General features: G+C 46.6%; 1 pseudogene; it reads right to left on the bottom strand.

Annotated features, from left to right (window-relative positions):
* Window positions 1–8228: 8228 nt before the first annotated feature.
* LOC100615342 (heterogeneous nuclear ribonucleoprotein A1-like) lies at window positions 8229–9613 on the bottom strand (annotated as a pseudogene).
* Between the last annotated feature and the right edge of the window lie 4703 nt (window positions 9614–14316).

The following is a 14316-nucleotide window of genomic DNA, read 5'->3' as shown; positions in this document are numbered from 1 at the left end:
AGCAACTGGGGGAGCTGAAATATTCCTTTTCTCCTTCCCCTTCCTCTGGAGGCTTGAGCTCCAGCCTGGGTTCAGCTACTAATCAGGGTCTGATTTCCGAGACCCTGGCCAAATCTCTCCCTTTTTATGGGCCTCAGTTTCCTCCTCTTTAAAAGGAAGTGTCTTATGAGTTAGAGAAGAGCCTCCTCAGGCCAATTCTTTTTTTTTTTTTTTCCTTTTGACATGGGGGTCTGTCTCACTATGTTGCCCGGTCTGGTCTCGAATCTTTGGCCTCAAGTGATCCTCCTGCCTCAGCTTCCCCAGTAGCTGGGATTTTACATGGGAGCTACTGTGTTTGACCCCCAGGGTGATTATTATCTGGGATTACTTACTGAGTATCTACTATGTGTGCCAGACACTGTGCTAGTATCTGTGCTAGTGTTTTACATACAGGATATCATTTAATCCTCACAAGACCTCAGTGAGGCAGCTTTTGTCTCTATTTTGCAAAGAAGAAACTAGCTCTAGGAGGTGAAACCTGCTCAAAGTAGCATCTCCCTTACCTCCCCTGCAGATTTCTGTCCCTGCTGAGGCAATTTCATTGAGAGATTTGGAGACCTGAGATTATTTTATCTGTTCAGTAGTTTTTTGTTTTTTTTTTTTTTGTTTGTTTGTTTTTTTTTTTTTTTTTTTTTTTTTTTGGTAAGTTGGCAAATAGGGGAGAGAGGAAAGAGCAGGGCTGGGGTGGTTTTTTTTCACCCGGAGTTTTGGTTCTGGGTTCCTAGGAAAGGAGAACAGTGTGATTCTTTTCTCTGGCCATAAGGGGGCAGCAGATACACTCACTCTGCAACTTCTTGCCTTTTTAAGTTGAGTGAATGAGTGTGTGTGTGTGTGTGTGTGAGACAGAGTTTGTATGTTTAGGGGTGGGAAGTAGGGAATGGAGAGTCTCTGTGTCAGGCCATTTATGTGTGGGAGCTCAGTTTAATTCTCTCCCACTATCTTGTGAAGTTTAGAGGCAGTGACGTAGGGTACCTTTACTGTGGGTTAGGCATTTTCTGTGCATTACCTTGTTCATCCTTACTACAACCTTATTAAATAGATGTCATCACTTCTGTATTTGCATTTTACAGGCGAGGACACAGGCTTAACTCCTCAAGGCCACGGAGCCGACCTTTGTTAGTAGCTTGAGCAAGTGGGGTCTGCAGCACAGGTGCCTGCACCTGGCCTCAGAAGTGGGACTGACACGAGGTTTCGGTTACCATGGACCTCTGTGACCTCCATGACCAATCTAGGTTCTGGAAGGGGTGGTTGGGAAGCCAGAATAGTCACAGCAAGTGGAACAGGGCTGGGTGGAGACCAGCGAGCCTACGACAAGAGGCTTTAGGTCATAGAGGGAGGTTTTAGTAGATGAGTTTTATCAGTGGGCTTTGCCCACCTCTTCCTAGCATCTGACCAGCTGGGCTATTAGTTTTAGAAGGCTGAGCTGAGGCCTGGGTGGGCCAAGACATACTTCCACAGATTGTCTTCATCCCACTAGCCAAGGTGGTTGAGGACATCAATGACCTTCAAAGGGAATTAACAAGTCAAAGGAAATGGTGTCCTAGGTGTCACAAATGGATGGCTTAATCCTGATACCAGGGACAGGACATATTTGCTACATACAAAGGATTATATGTAATAAAAATATTGGATGTGGAGTGTGATTTAACAAACCCCATGGACTCATCACTTAACCCAAGAAATGGAGCATCAGGAATAACTTGCTTTTTACCTGTGTTCTTTTCCCCATCCACTCCTTTGCCTCCTCCCATGAGGAGGCAATATTTTATTTAGTTTGGCTTGGATTGGATTTTTATATACTTTGTCATGTATGTATTATACATTTAAACAATAAATATTGTTTAGATTTGCCTGGTTTTGAGCTCTGTAAAAATGGTATCATATGTAGTTTTCTGGAACTTGCTTTTTATTTTATTATTGTTATTTTTAGAGACAGGGTCTTGCTGTATCACCCAGGCTGGAACTTAGTGACAGGATCATGGCTCATTGCAGCCTTGACCTCCCAGGCTCAAGTGATCCTCTCGTTTCAGCCTCCTGAGTAGCTGGGACTACATGCATGTGCCACCACACTCCACTAATTTTTTAAATTTTTAGTAGAGACAAGGTCTTGCTATGTTGCCCAGGCTTGGAACTTGCTTTTAAACAACTCATCATTATGTTTCTAACATTCACCCACGTTTCCGTGTGGGACTTTGTTCTTCCATTTTCACTGTTGTTACATCCTACTGTGCTATTGTATCACAACTGATCTATTCTCTGTCAATTATGTGTGGATTTCTTCCCCAGTTTTTGGATACTCTGGCTACTGCTGCTATGAATATTCTTATGCATGTCCTCTTGTACATGTCTTGTACATATGTGTAAGAGCTTCTCATAGGTATACACCCAGGAGTACAATTGCTGGCTGTAGGGTTTGTTCAGCTTTGGGAGTAAATGCCAAATTGTTTTCCAAAATGGTTGTAGCAGTTATACATTACTGGTGAGAGGGTAAAGAATTTTTGTTGAAATACATGCCCTTCAACTGTTCACACTTAAAAATTTTTGCCACTCTGTTGGGTATGAAATGATATCTCATTATGGTCTGAATTTGTATTTTCCTGGTTACTAAGTAGGTTGAGCTTCTTTTCATATGTGCCTTGACTGTGCTGCTTTTTTTTTGTTTTTTTTTTAATTGATCATTCTTGGGTGTTTCTCGCAGAGGGGTATTTGGCAGGGTCATAGGACAATAGTGGAGGGAAGGTCAGCAGATAAACAAGTGAACAAAGGTCTCTGGTTTTCCTAGGCAGAGGACCCTGCGGCCTTCCGCAGTGTTTGTGTCCCTGGGTACTTGAGATTAGGGAGTGGTGATGATTCTTAACGAGCATGCTGCCTTCAAGCATCTGTTTAACAAAGCACATCCTGCACCGCCCTTAATCCATTTAACCCTGAGTGGACACAGCACATGTTTCAGAGGGCACAGGGTTGGGGGTAAGGTCACACAGATCAACAGGATCCCAAGGCAGAAGAATTTTTCTTAGTACAGAACAAAATGAAAAGTCTCCCATGTCTACCTCTTTCTACACAGACACGGCAACCATCCGATTTCTCAATCTTTTCCCCGCCTTTCCCCTCTTTCTATTCCACAAAACCGCCATTGTCATCATGGCCCGTTCTCAATGAGCTGTTGGGTACACCTCCCAGACGGGGTGGTGGCCGGGCAGAGGGGCTCCTCACTTCCCAGTAGGGGCGGCCGGGCAGAGGCGCCCCTCACCTCCCAGACGAGGCGGCTGGCTGGGCGGGGGGCTGACCCCCCCACCTCCCTCCCGGGCGGGGCGGCTGGCTGGGCAGAGGGGCTCCTCACTTCCCAGTAGGGGCGGCCGGGCAGAGGCGCCCCTCACCTCCCGGACGAGGCGGCTGGCCGGGCGGGGGGCTGACCCCTCCACCTCCCTCCCGGACGGGGCGGCTGGCCGGGCAGAGGGGCTCCTCACTTCCCAGTAGGGGCGGCCGGGCAGAGGCGCCCCTCACCTCCCGGATGGGGCGGCTGGCCGGGCGGGGGGTGACCCCCCCACCTCCCTCCCGGACGGGGCGGCTGGCCGGGCGGGGGGCTGACCCCCCCACCTCCCTCCCGGACGGGGTGGCTGGCCGGGCAGAGGGGCTCCTCACTTCCCAGTAGGGGCGGCCGGGCAGAGGCGCCCCTCACCTCCCGGACGGGGCAGCTGGCCAGGCAGGGGGCTGACCCCCCCACCTCCCTCTGGGACGGGGCGGCTGGCCAGGCGGGGGGCTGACCCCCCCACCTCCCTCCCGGACGGGGCGGCTGGCCGGGCGGGGGGCTGACCCCCCCACCTCCCTCCCGGACGGGGCGGCTGGCCGGGCGGGGGGCTGACCCCCCCACCTCCCTCCCGGACGGGGTGGCTGCCGGGCGGAGACGCTCCTCACTTCCCAGACGGGGCGGCTGCCGGGCGGAGAGGCTCCTCACTTCTCAGATGGGGCAGCTGCCGGGCGGAGGGGCTCCTCACTTCTCAGACGGGACGGTTGCCAGGCGGAGGGTCTCCTCGCTTCTCAGACGGGGCAGTTGCTGGGCGGAGGGTCTCCTCGCTTCTCAGACGGGGCGGTTGCCGGGTGGAGGGTCTCCTCCCTTCTCAGATGGGGCGGCTGGGCAGAGACGCTCCTCACCTCCCAGATGGGGGTCACGGCCGGGTAGAGGCGCTCCTCACATCCCAGATGGGGCGGCGGGGCAAAGGCGCTCCCCACATCTCAGACGATGGGCGGCCGGGCAGAGATGCTCCTCACTTCCTAGATGGGATGGTGGCCGGGAAGAGGCGCTCCTCACTTCCTAGATGGGATGGCGGCGGGGCAGAGACGCTCCTCACTTTCCAGACTGGGCAGCCAGGCAGAGGGGCTCCTTACGTCCCAGACGATGGGCGACCAGGCAGAGACGCTCCTCACTTCCCAGACGGGGTGGCGGCCGGGCAGAGGCTGCAATCTCGGTACTTTGGGAGGCCAAGGCAGGCGGGTGGGAGGTGGAGGTTGTAGCCAGCCGAGATCACGCCACTGCGCTCCAGCCTGGGCACCATTGAGCACTGAGTGAACCAGACTCTGTCTGCAATCCCGGCACCTCGGGAGGCCGAGGCTGGTGGATCACTCGCTGTTAGGAGCTGGAGACCAGCCCGGCCAACACAGCGAAACCCCGTCTCCACCAAAAAAATACGAAAACCAGTCAGGCGTGGCGGCACGCGCCTGCAATCGCAGGCACTTGGCAGGCTGAGGCAGGAGAATCAGGCAGGGAGGTTGCAGTGAGCCGAGATGGCAGCAGTACAGTCCAGCTTCCACTCGGCATCAGAGGGAGACCGTGGAAAGAGGAGGGAGAGGGAGAGGGAGAGGGAGAGGAGGGAGAGGGAGAGGAAGAGGGAGAGGAAGAGGGAGAGGGAGAGGGAGAGGGAGAGGGCTTCCCAACACTTCTAAGACTCGACTGTGCTGCTTTTGTAAAATGACCATTTTGGTGGGGGCTGTATTGTTCTATAGGGTTAACTTTTTCTTCTTGATATGTAAGCTTTCTTCTATATTTTATATATTATATACTAACTCTTTGTTAGAATATTTGTCTTCATTCCTTATAGTTTTTTTGTTTGTTTGTTTGTTTGTTTGTTTTTTGAGACAGAGTTTCACTCTTGTTGCCCAGGCTGGAGTGCAATGGTGCGGTCTCGGCTCACTGCAACCTGCGCCTCCCAGGTTCATGTGATTCTCCTGCCTCAGCCTCCCGAGTAGTTGGGATTATAGGCATGCGCCACCACGCCCGGCAATTTTGTATTTTTAGTAGACACAGGGTTTCTCCATGTTGGTCAGGCTGGTCTCAAACTCCTGACCTCAGGTGATCCGCCCACCTCGGCCTCCCAAAGTGCTGGGATTACAGGCATGAGCCACCGTGCCTGGCCTCTCAATTTTTTAAGGTTGTTAATATTTTTCAATAAAGTTAAAAAGTCTTCTGTATTAGGATTTGGCACATCTTTTGTTATATTTAGTCTAAAATAATCTGTAGTATTTATTGTTATTATAAATGGTGTCTTTTAAAAGTTATATTTTCTATTTGTTTCTAACGTATAGATGCGAAATTGATTTTTTTTTTTTTAGACAGAGTCTCACTCTGTCACCTAGGCTGGAGTGCAGTGGTGTGATCTCGGCTTACTGCAACCTCTGCTTACTGGGTTCAAACGATTCTTGTGCCTCAGCCTTCCGAGTAGCTGGGACTACAGGCACGAGCCACCATGTCTGGCTAATTTTTTGTATTTTAGTAGAGATGGGGTTTCACCATGTTGGCCAGGCTGATCTCGAACTCCTGAGCTCAGGTAATCCACCCACTTCGGCTTCCCAGAATGCTAGAATTACAGGCGTGAGCCACCATGCCTGGTCGCAATTGATTTTTGTATAGTATATTGATCTTAAAGCCAGGCATCTTTCTAGACTCTTTTATAACTTCTAATAATTTGTTTGTAGGCTCTTTTGGGGTTTTCTGGGCAGATAATAATAACCTGTTAATAACAACAGCTGGCCCGGGGTGGTGGCTTACACCTGTAAAAAAATAAAAATTAACTCAGTGTGGTGGTGTGTGCCTGTACTCCCAGCTATTTGGGAGGCTGAGGTGAGAGAATCACATGAGTCTAGGAGTTCAAGGCTACAGTGAGCTATGATCATGCCAGTGCATTCCAGCATGGGTGACAGAGCAAGGCCCTGTTTCTAAAAATAATAATAAAAAAAATACTGGCCAGGCACAGTGGCTCACGCCTGTAATCCCAGCACTTTGGGAGGCCAAGGTGGGTGGATCACAAGGTCAGGAGATTGAGACCATCCTGGCTAACATGGTGAAACCCCGTCTCTACTAAAAATACAAAAAAATTAGCTGGGTGTGGTGGCAGACGCCTGTAGTCCCAGCTACTCCAGAGGCTGAGGCAGGCGAATGGCGTGAACCCGGGAGGTGGAGCTTACAGTGAGCAGAGATCGCGCCACTGCACTTTAGCCTGGGCAACAGAGCGAGACTCCGTCTCAAAAAAAAAAAAAAAATACTGACAGCTGATCTGTGTTGGCTAGGCCATCCCAGTACAATATTGACAATGCTGGGCATCCTTGGATTATTCTTTTTTAAAAAATAAATTTTGTACAGCTGGTATCTTGTTATGTTGCCCAGGCTGGTCTTGAACTCTTTTCCTCAAGTGATTCTCCTGCCTTGGCCTCCCAAAGTACTGAGATTACAGGTGCCTGCCCTGCCCCTTGGATTCTTCTTCTTTTTTTTTTTTTTTTTTTTGAGACAATCTCTCTGTTGCCCAGGCTGGAGTGCAATGGTGTGATCTCAGCTCGCTGCAACCTCTGCCTTCTGGGTTCAAGCAATTCCCATGCCCCAGCCTCCTGAGTACCTGGGACTATAGGCACCTGCCACCACACCTGGCTAATTTCTGTTTTTTTTTTTTTTTTTTATTTGAGATGGAGTCTCACTCAGTCACCCAGGCTGGAGCACAGTGGCACATTCTTGGCTCACTGCAGCCTCTGCCTTCTGGGTTCTAGCAATTCCTGTGTCTCAGCCTCCCGAGTAGCTGGGATTACAGGTGTGTGCCACTATGCCTGGCTGATTTTTCTGTTTTTAGTAGAGATGGGGTTTCACCATGTTGGCCAGGCCGATCTTGAACTCCTGACCTCAAGTGATCCGCCCACCTTGGCCTCCCAAAGTGCTGGGATTACAGGCGTGAGCCATCACACCCAGCCTTAACTTTTGTATTTTTAGTAGAGATGAGGTTTCGCCATGTTGGCCAGGCATGTCTTGAACTTCTGACCTTAAGTGATCTTCTCACCTCAGCCTCCCAAAGTGTTGGGATTACAGGCATAAACCATTGTGCTTGTCCCTCTTGGATTATCCTTGATTTTCAGTGGAATGCTCCCATTTTCCTATTAACAATGATTTTTTTTTGGTTGCTGTTTTTTTGCTTTCTCTTTTGGGGGTTGGGGGGATAGCCGTGCTTTAGCAGAGTAAGGAAGTTCTCTTCTATCCTAGTGTAATATTTTTAAGAAATGGATGGCAAATGTTATTAGTTTTTTTTGGATTTTTTTGTAGAGACAGGGTCTTGCTATGTTGCCCAGGCTGGTCTCAAACTTTTGGCCTCAAGCAATCTTGCTGCCTCAGCCTCCCCAAATACTGGAATTACAGGCATTAGCCCCCACACCCAGCTCAGGAAATATTATTACATGATTTTTCTGCATCTATTGAGATAGTCATGAGTTTTCCCTTTATTCTCTTAATATGGCAAGTAATATATACTTTAAAATACTTAAAAAATTGATACATTACTTATATATAGAAAAGTGCATAGATTATAAATGTATTGTTTGATGCCTTTTCAAAAATTGAACACACCCATGTAAATAGTAGCTAGATAAGGAAACAAAACCTTCCTAGCACCCTAGAAGCTCCCTCATGCCCCCTTCCACTTATAGATTTCTTTTTTCTAAAAAAAGACATTTATTCAGCATCACGATCAGACTATTACATTTAGCGATCAACAGCATCGATGCAAAAAAAAATCTACATTAAAGCTCTTTGTTGGAATGCTTTACATTTTCCACAGAACAGAGACTAAAATAACCTGTTATACAATTAGTTGCAAATACAGTCCTCGAGTTTTTTGCCCATACACATGAGTATTTGTCTAAAACATGTCTTGTTTTTAGCAGCTAGGCCCTGCCACCACTGTGCGTGGCTGAGTTCACAAATCTGTTGTAACCTGTAGCTTCCCTGTCACTTCTCTGGCTCTCCTCTCCTGCTAAGCTTTGTTTCCTAATTAAAATCTTCTGCCACTGCCATAGCTACTGCTGCTACTGGAACCGCCATAGCCACCTTGGTTTCGTGGTTTGGCAAATATTGGCCTCCACCACTATAGGGGCCAGAGCTTCTGCCTCCAAAGTTTCCTCTCTTCATGGGTCCAAAATTTGAAGACTGATTGTTGTAATTGCCAAAATCATTGTAGCTTCCACTACGTCCAAAGTTGCTTCCATCATTACCAAATCCGTCATAGCCATCCCCACTGCCACCATATCCACCACCAACACGGCTGCCACCAAAGCCACCATGACCACTGAAGTTTCCTCCATGACCAAAGTTGTCATTCCCAGCAAAACCGCCTCCATGACCACCACCAAAATTTCCAGAACTGCTTTGATCTCTTTGGCTGGATGAAACACTAGGTATCTCTTGCTTTGATAGGGCTTCCCTGATTTCACAGTTGTGGCCATTCACAGTATGGTATTTCTGAATGATAATCTTACCCACGGAGTCATGGTCATCAAAGGTTAGAAAGGCAAAGCCCCTTTTCTTGCCACTGCTTCGGTCAGTCATGATTTCAGTCACTTCAATTTTTCCATACTGTTCAAAATAATCTCTTAGGTGATGTTCTTCACTGTCTTCTTTTTTTTTGTTTTAGACAGAGTCTCAGTCTGTCGTCCAGGCTGGAGTGCAATGGTGCAACCTTGGCTCACCACAACCTCCGCCTCCTGGGATCAAGCGATTTTCCCGCCTCAGCCTCCCGAGTAGTTGGGATTACAGGCATGCGCCACCACGCCCAGCTAATTTTGTATTTTTAGTAGAGACGGGGTTTCTCATGTTGGTCAGGCTGGTCTTGAACTCCCGACTTCAGGTGATTTGCCCTCCTCGGCCTCCCAAAGTGCTGGGATTATAGGCATGAGTCACTGCACTTGGCCTTCAGTGTCTTCTTTAATGCCACCAACAAATATCTTTTTCACAGTTAACTGGGCACCTGGTCTTTGAGAATCTTCTCTTGAGACAGCTCTCTTTGGTTCCACAACTCTTCTATCCACCTTGTGCGGCCTAGCATTCATGGCGCATCTGCCTCCTTCACAGTGGCATATGTGACAAGCCCAAAGCTCCTGGAGCGCTTGGTGTTTGGATCTCTCATTACCACACAGTCCGTGAGCATTCTCCATTGCTCAGAATGGCTTCTCAGGCTCTTATCAGTTGTTTCAAAGCTCAACCCTCCAATGAAGAGCTTCCTCAGCTGTTCAGGCTCTTTAGGACACTCTGACTTAGACATGATGGCAGGGAGAACCGAGACTCTAACGATGCTTCTTTGGCGGCGTCCATGGGCAGAAAAGCCCACTTATAGATTTATAATGTTAAATCACCTTTTTTGCTTTTCCTGGAACAAACAAAACCTAGTCATAGTGTTTCATTTTTTAATATACTGTTGATTTGATTTCCTAATGCCTTGTTTAGGTTTTTATGCATCTCTGTTCATGAATGTGATTGGCCTGATAATTTCCTCTTTTGTACTTTTTTTTTGGTTCTGGTTTCAATGTCAAGTTTATACTAACCTAATAGAATGAGTTGGGGAAATACTCCTTCCTTTTCTTCCCTATGGAAGAGTTTGTATAAGATTGAGATGATCCATCATGAAAATTCTGTAGAAATCACTGATAAAACTTCTGGGCTGCACGAAGTCAAGGCTATAGTGAGACGTGATCGTACCACTGCACTCCAGCCTGGACAACAGCGTGAGACCCTGTCTCAAAAACACAAAACCGAAACTAAAACCAAAAACTTTTGGGCTATTTTTTTTCTCTCTTCTGGGCTAGATATTTTTTTCCTCTCTTTTAAAAAACTTTTCATATAGAAAATTTCAAATCGTATACAAGGAGAGTTTGTACACAAACATATACACACAAACTCTAGTTTATTTTTTATTTTATTTGTTTTTATTTTGAGATGGAGTCTCGCTCTGTCGCCCAGGCTGCAGTGCAGTGGGGCGATCTCGGCTCACTGCAAGCTCCGCCTCCCAGGTTCATGCCGTTCTCCTGCCTCAGCCTCCCAAGTGGATGGGACTACAGGCGCCCGCCACCACGCCTGGCTAATTTTTTTTTGTATTTTTAGTAGAGGCGGGGTTTCACCATGTTAACCAAGATGGTCTCCATCTCCTCACCTTGTGATCCACCCGCCTCGGCCTCCTAAAGTGCTGGGATTACAGGCGTGAGCCACTCCGCCTGTCCCACAAACTCTAGTTTATTATACTGAAGAGAAAGGTATAGTGAACTCCCATGTACCCATCAACAGTTTCAAAAATATCAACTCATGGGCTGGGTGTGATGGCTCACACCTGTAACTTTAGTACTTTGGGAGGCCCAGGCAGGTAGATCCCTTGAGGTCAGAAGTTCAAGACCAGCCTGGCCAATATGGTGAAACCCTATCTCTACTAAAAATACAATAAAAATTAGCCAGGCTTGGTGGCATGTACTTGTAGTCCCAGCTACTTAGGAGGCTGAGGCAGAAGAATCGCTTGAACCCAGAAGGTGGAGGTTGCAGTGAGCTGAGATTGTACCAGCTCAGTGAGCTGGGCAACAAGTGAGATTCCATCTCGAAAATATATATATATACTCATGACAAATTTTATTGTATCTATACTCATCTACTCTTTCACCCCCTGGGTTAAATATCAGAAATCATATAATTTTGTTTGTAAACACGTAAGACTCACCCTTGCAATTAAAAAAAAAAAATCCATATCCATGATGCCCTTCCCCCCAGTCTGCCAGGCTCCAAGTGTACAGAAAATTTCCCCCGACTCATGGTTTCTATACTGAAAAAAGTGAGATGGAGACGGACAAATAGCCTCCCCACTATCTTGGGTTTCCTGACAGGAAACCTGACCCTTTCTCAATCCACAGAAAGCATAGAGAGTGCTTGGAGGGAGAAATATCCCTGAGGATAGGCAGAGACAAGGGCGGGGGAGTCTGCACTGCCATCTTCAGTTCTGGAAACTCTGCGCTGCAATTTGGCTAAATGAGACACCAAATATGAGTGGCTTTTCAGCAGCACTATGCTATAGCAGGTTCCTTCCACAGCTGCCGTGAGCACGAACTGCTTATCCAGCCTTCCCGCACTACCGGGACCCTTTGGGACTTCTCTCATTTGGAATGGACAATGCTCTGATTTTTTTTTTTTTTGAGATGAAGTTTTGCTCTTGTTGCCCAGGCCGGAGTGCAATGGCACTATCTCAGATCACCACAATCTCCACCTCCCATGTTCAAACGATTCTCCTGCCTCAGCTTCCTGAGTAGCTGGGATTACAGGCATGCGCCACCATGCCTGGCTAATTTTGTATTTTTAGTAGAGACGGGGTTTCTCCATGTTGGTCAGGCTGGTCACTAACTCCCGACCTCAGGTGATCCGCCTGCCTTGGCCTCCCAAAGTGCTGGGATTACAGGTATGAGCCACCATGCCTGGCGTTTTGTTTTGTTTTTGTTTTGAGACAGAGTCTTGTTATGTTCCCCAGGCTGGTCTTGAACTTCTGGGCTTAAGTGATCCTCCCGCCTCAGCCTCCTGAGTAGGTGGGATTACAGGTGTGAGCGACCATGCCTGGCTCTGATTGTTTACTAGAACCAAGGCAAACCAGGGGTTAAGGTATCATTTACTGCCAAAAAAGAGGCAGCAACCTAGTAGGAAAAAAAATCAACAGATAAATTACAAAGAATCTCTAAGCAAATACATCTAATGAAAACCAAAACAAGCCATCCAGACAGGACTGGAATACTGGAATAATTATTTAATGCAAAGACATAGATGTAAATCCACAAGAAACAACAGCAAACAGGGAATCATGATTTCCCCAATTGGACAAAATAGGGAATCAGTGACTGACCCTAAGGAGACTACAGTATGTGAGCTCTGTGACCAAGAATTCAAAAGAGCAGTTTTAAGGAAACTCAGTGATTTAACAAACATATTGAAATAAAACAAACAAACAAAAATCTCAGAACTGGCTGGGCATGGTGGCTTACACTGTAATCTCTGTACTTTTGGAGGCCAAGGCAGGTGGATTGCTTGAGCTCAGGAGTTCGAGACCAGCCTGGGCAACATGGCAAAACCCTGTCTCTACAAAAAACCAAAAAATTAACCAGGCATGGTGGTGTGTGCTTGTGGTGCCAGCTACTTGGGAGGCTCAGGCGGGAGGATCACTTGAGCCCAGGATGTCGAGGCTGCAGTGAGCCATGATCATGCCACTGTACTACAACCTAGGGAACAGAATGAGACATTGTCTCAAAAACAAACAAACAAACAAACAAACAAAAAAGAGATCTTGGAACTGAGAAATACATTTGCTGAACTGAAAAATTTATTAAAGTCTCTCAACAGCAGAATGGATCAAGCAGAGAAAAGAATCAGTGAGCTCAAACACAGGCTTTTTGAAAATACACAGAGGAGAAAAAAAAGAATGAACAAGAATGATGATCACCTATAAGATATAGAAAATTACCTCAAAAGACCAAATCTGGCTGGGTGTGGTGGCTCCTGCCTGTAATCCCAACTTTGGGAGGCTGAGGTGGGTGGATTACTTGAGGTCAGGAGCTTGAGATTAGCCTGGCCAACATGGTGAAACCCTGTCTCTACTAAAAATACAAAAAAATTTGTTGCAGTGAGCAGAGATCATGCTACTGCACTGCTGCCTGGTGACAGAGTGAGATTCTGCCTAAAAAAAAAAAAAAAAAAGAAAAGAAAAGAAAAAAAAAGAAACAAAATGCCCCAAACCAAATCTAAAAATTATTGATGTTTAAGAGGGAGTTGGGGAAGAGCAAGAGGTAGAAAGCTTATTCAAAGAAATAAAACAGAAAACTTTCAAAAGTAGAAAAAGATAAGTATTTAGGTACAACAAGGTCAGAGAACACCAAACAGATTTGACCCAAATATGACTACCCTACGGCATATAATAAACTTGCACAGGTCAAGGACGAAGAGAGAATCCTAAAAGCAGCAGGAGAAAATAAGCAAATAATATACAAAGGAGTTCCAATTTGGCAACAGACTTTTTTTTTTTTTTTTTGACAGAATCTCACTCTGTCACTCAGGCTGGAGTCCAGTGGTACAATCTCGGCTCACTGCAACCTCCGCCTCCTGGGTTCAAACGATTCTCCTGTCTCAGCCTCCCGAGTAGCTGGGATTACAGGTGTGCACAACCACGCCCAGCTAATTTTTGTATTTTTGGTAGAGACAGGGTTTTTCCATGTTGGCCAGGCTAGTCTCGAACTCCTGACGTAAGGTGATCCACCCGCCTCGGCCTCCCAAAGTGCTGGGATTACAGGCATAAGCCAACACACACGGCCAAGCAACAGACTTCTTAGTGGAAATCATACAGGCCAGGTAGGGGTGGGATGGCATATTCAAAGTGCTGAAGGTAAAAACCCCTGCTCTCCAAGAACACTGTATCCAGCAAAGCCACCCTACAAATACGAAGGAGAGAGAAAGTTTCTTCCAGATAAACAACAGCTGAGAAAATTCACCACCAGCAGACTCATCTTACAAGAAATGCTAAAGCGGTTCTTCAATTGGAAAGAAAAAACACTAACATGTAAAAAGAAAACAAAGGTGTAAAAATCACTGATAAAATTAAGTACATGAATATGTACTCTAAACTATCACTGTGGTGTAAAATCCACTAATAACTCTAGTATGAAGCCCAAAAGACAAAAATATCAAGAACATAATAGCTACAGCAACCTGTTAAGAGATAGGCGATATAAAAATATGTAAATTGAGACAACATAAAGTCAAAATGTAGGGGGTGGGGGAAGGGAGTTAAAGTCTAGAGTTTTTTTTCCTGCTTTCTTCATTTCTGTTCTTTATGATCTAAGATAAGTTGTCATCTCCTTAAGTTAATTTGTTATAATCCATAAGATGTTTTTTGTAAAGCTCAAGGTAATCATAATGCCAAAACCTATAATATACTCACTTAAAGATAAATGAATTAAAACATA

Source organism: Pan troglodytes, chromosome 20 (assembly GCF_028858775.2).
Source record: "Pan troglodytes isolate AG18354 chromosome 20, NHGRI_mPanTro3-v2.0_pri, whole genome shotgun sequence".
Taxonomy (NCBI): domain Eukaryota; kingdom Metazoa; phylum Chordata; class Mammalia; order Primates; family Hominidae; genus Pan; species Pan troglodytes.
The sequence above is the reverse complement of the archived record's forward strand: the minus strand, read 5'-3'. Positions and strand labels throughout refer to the sequence as shown.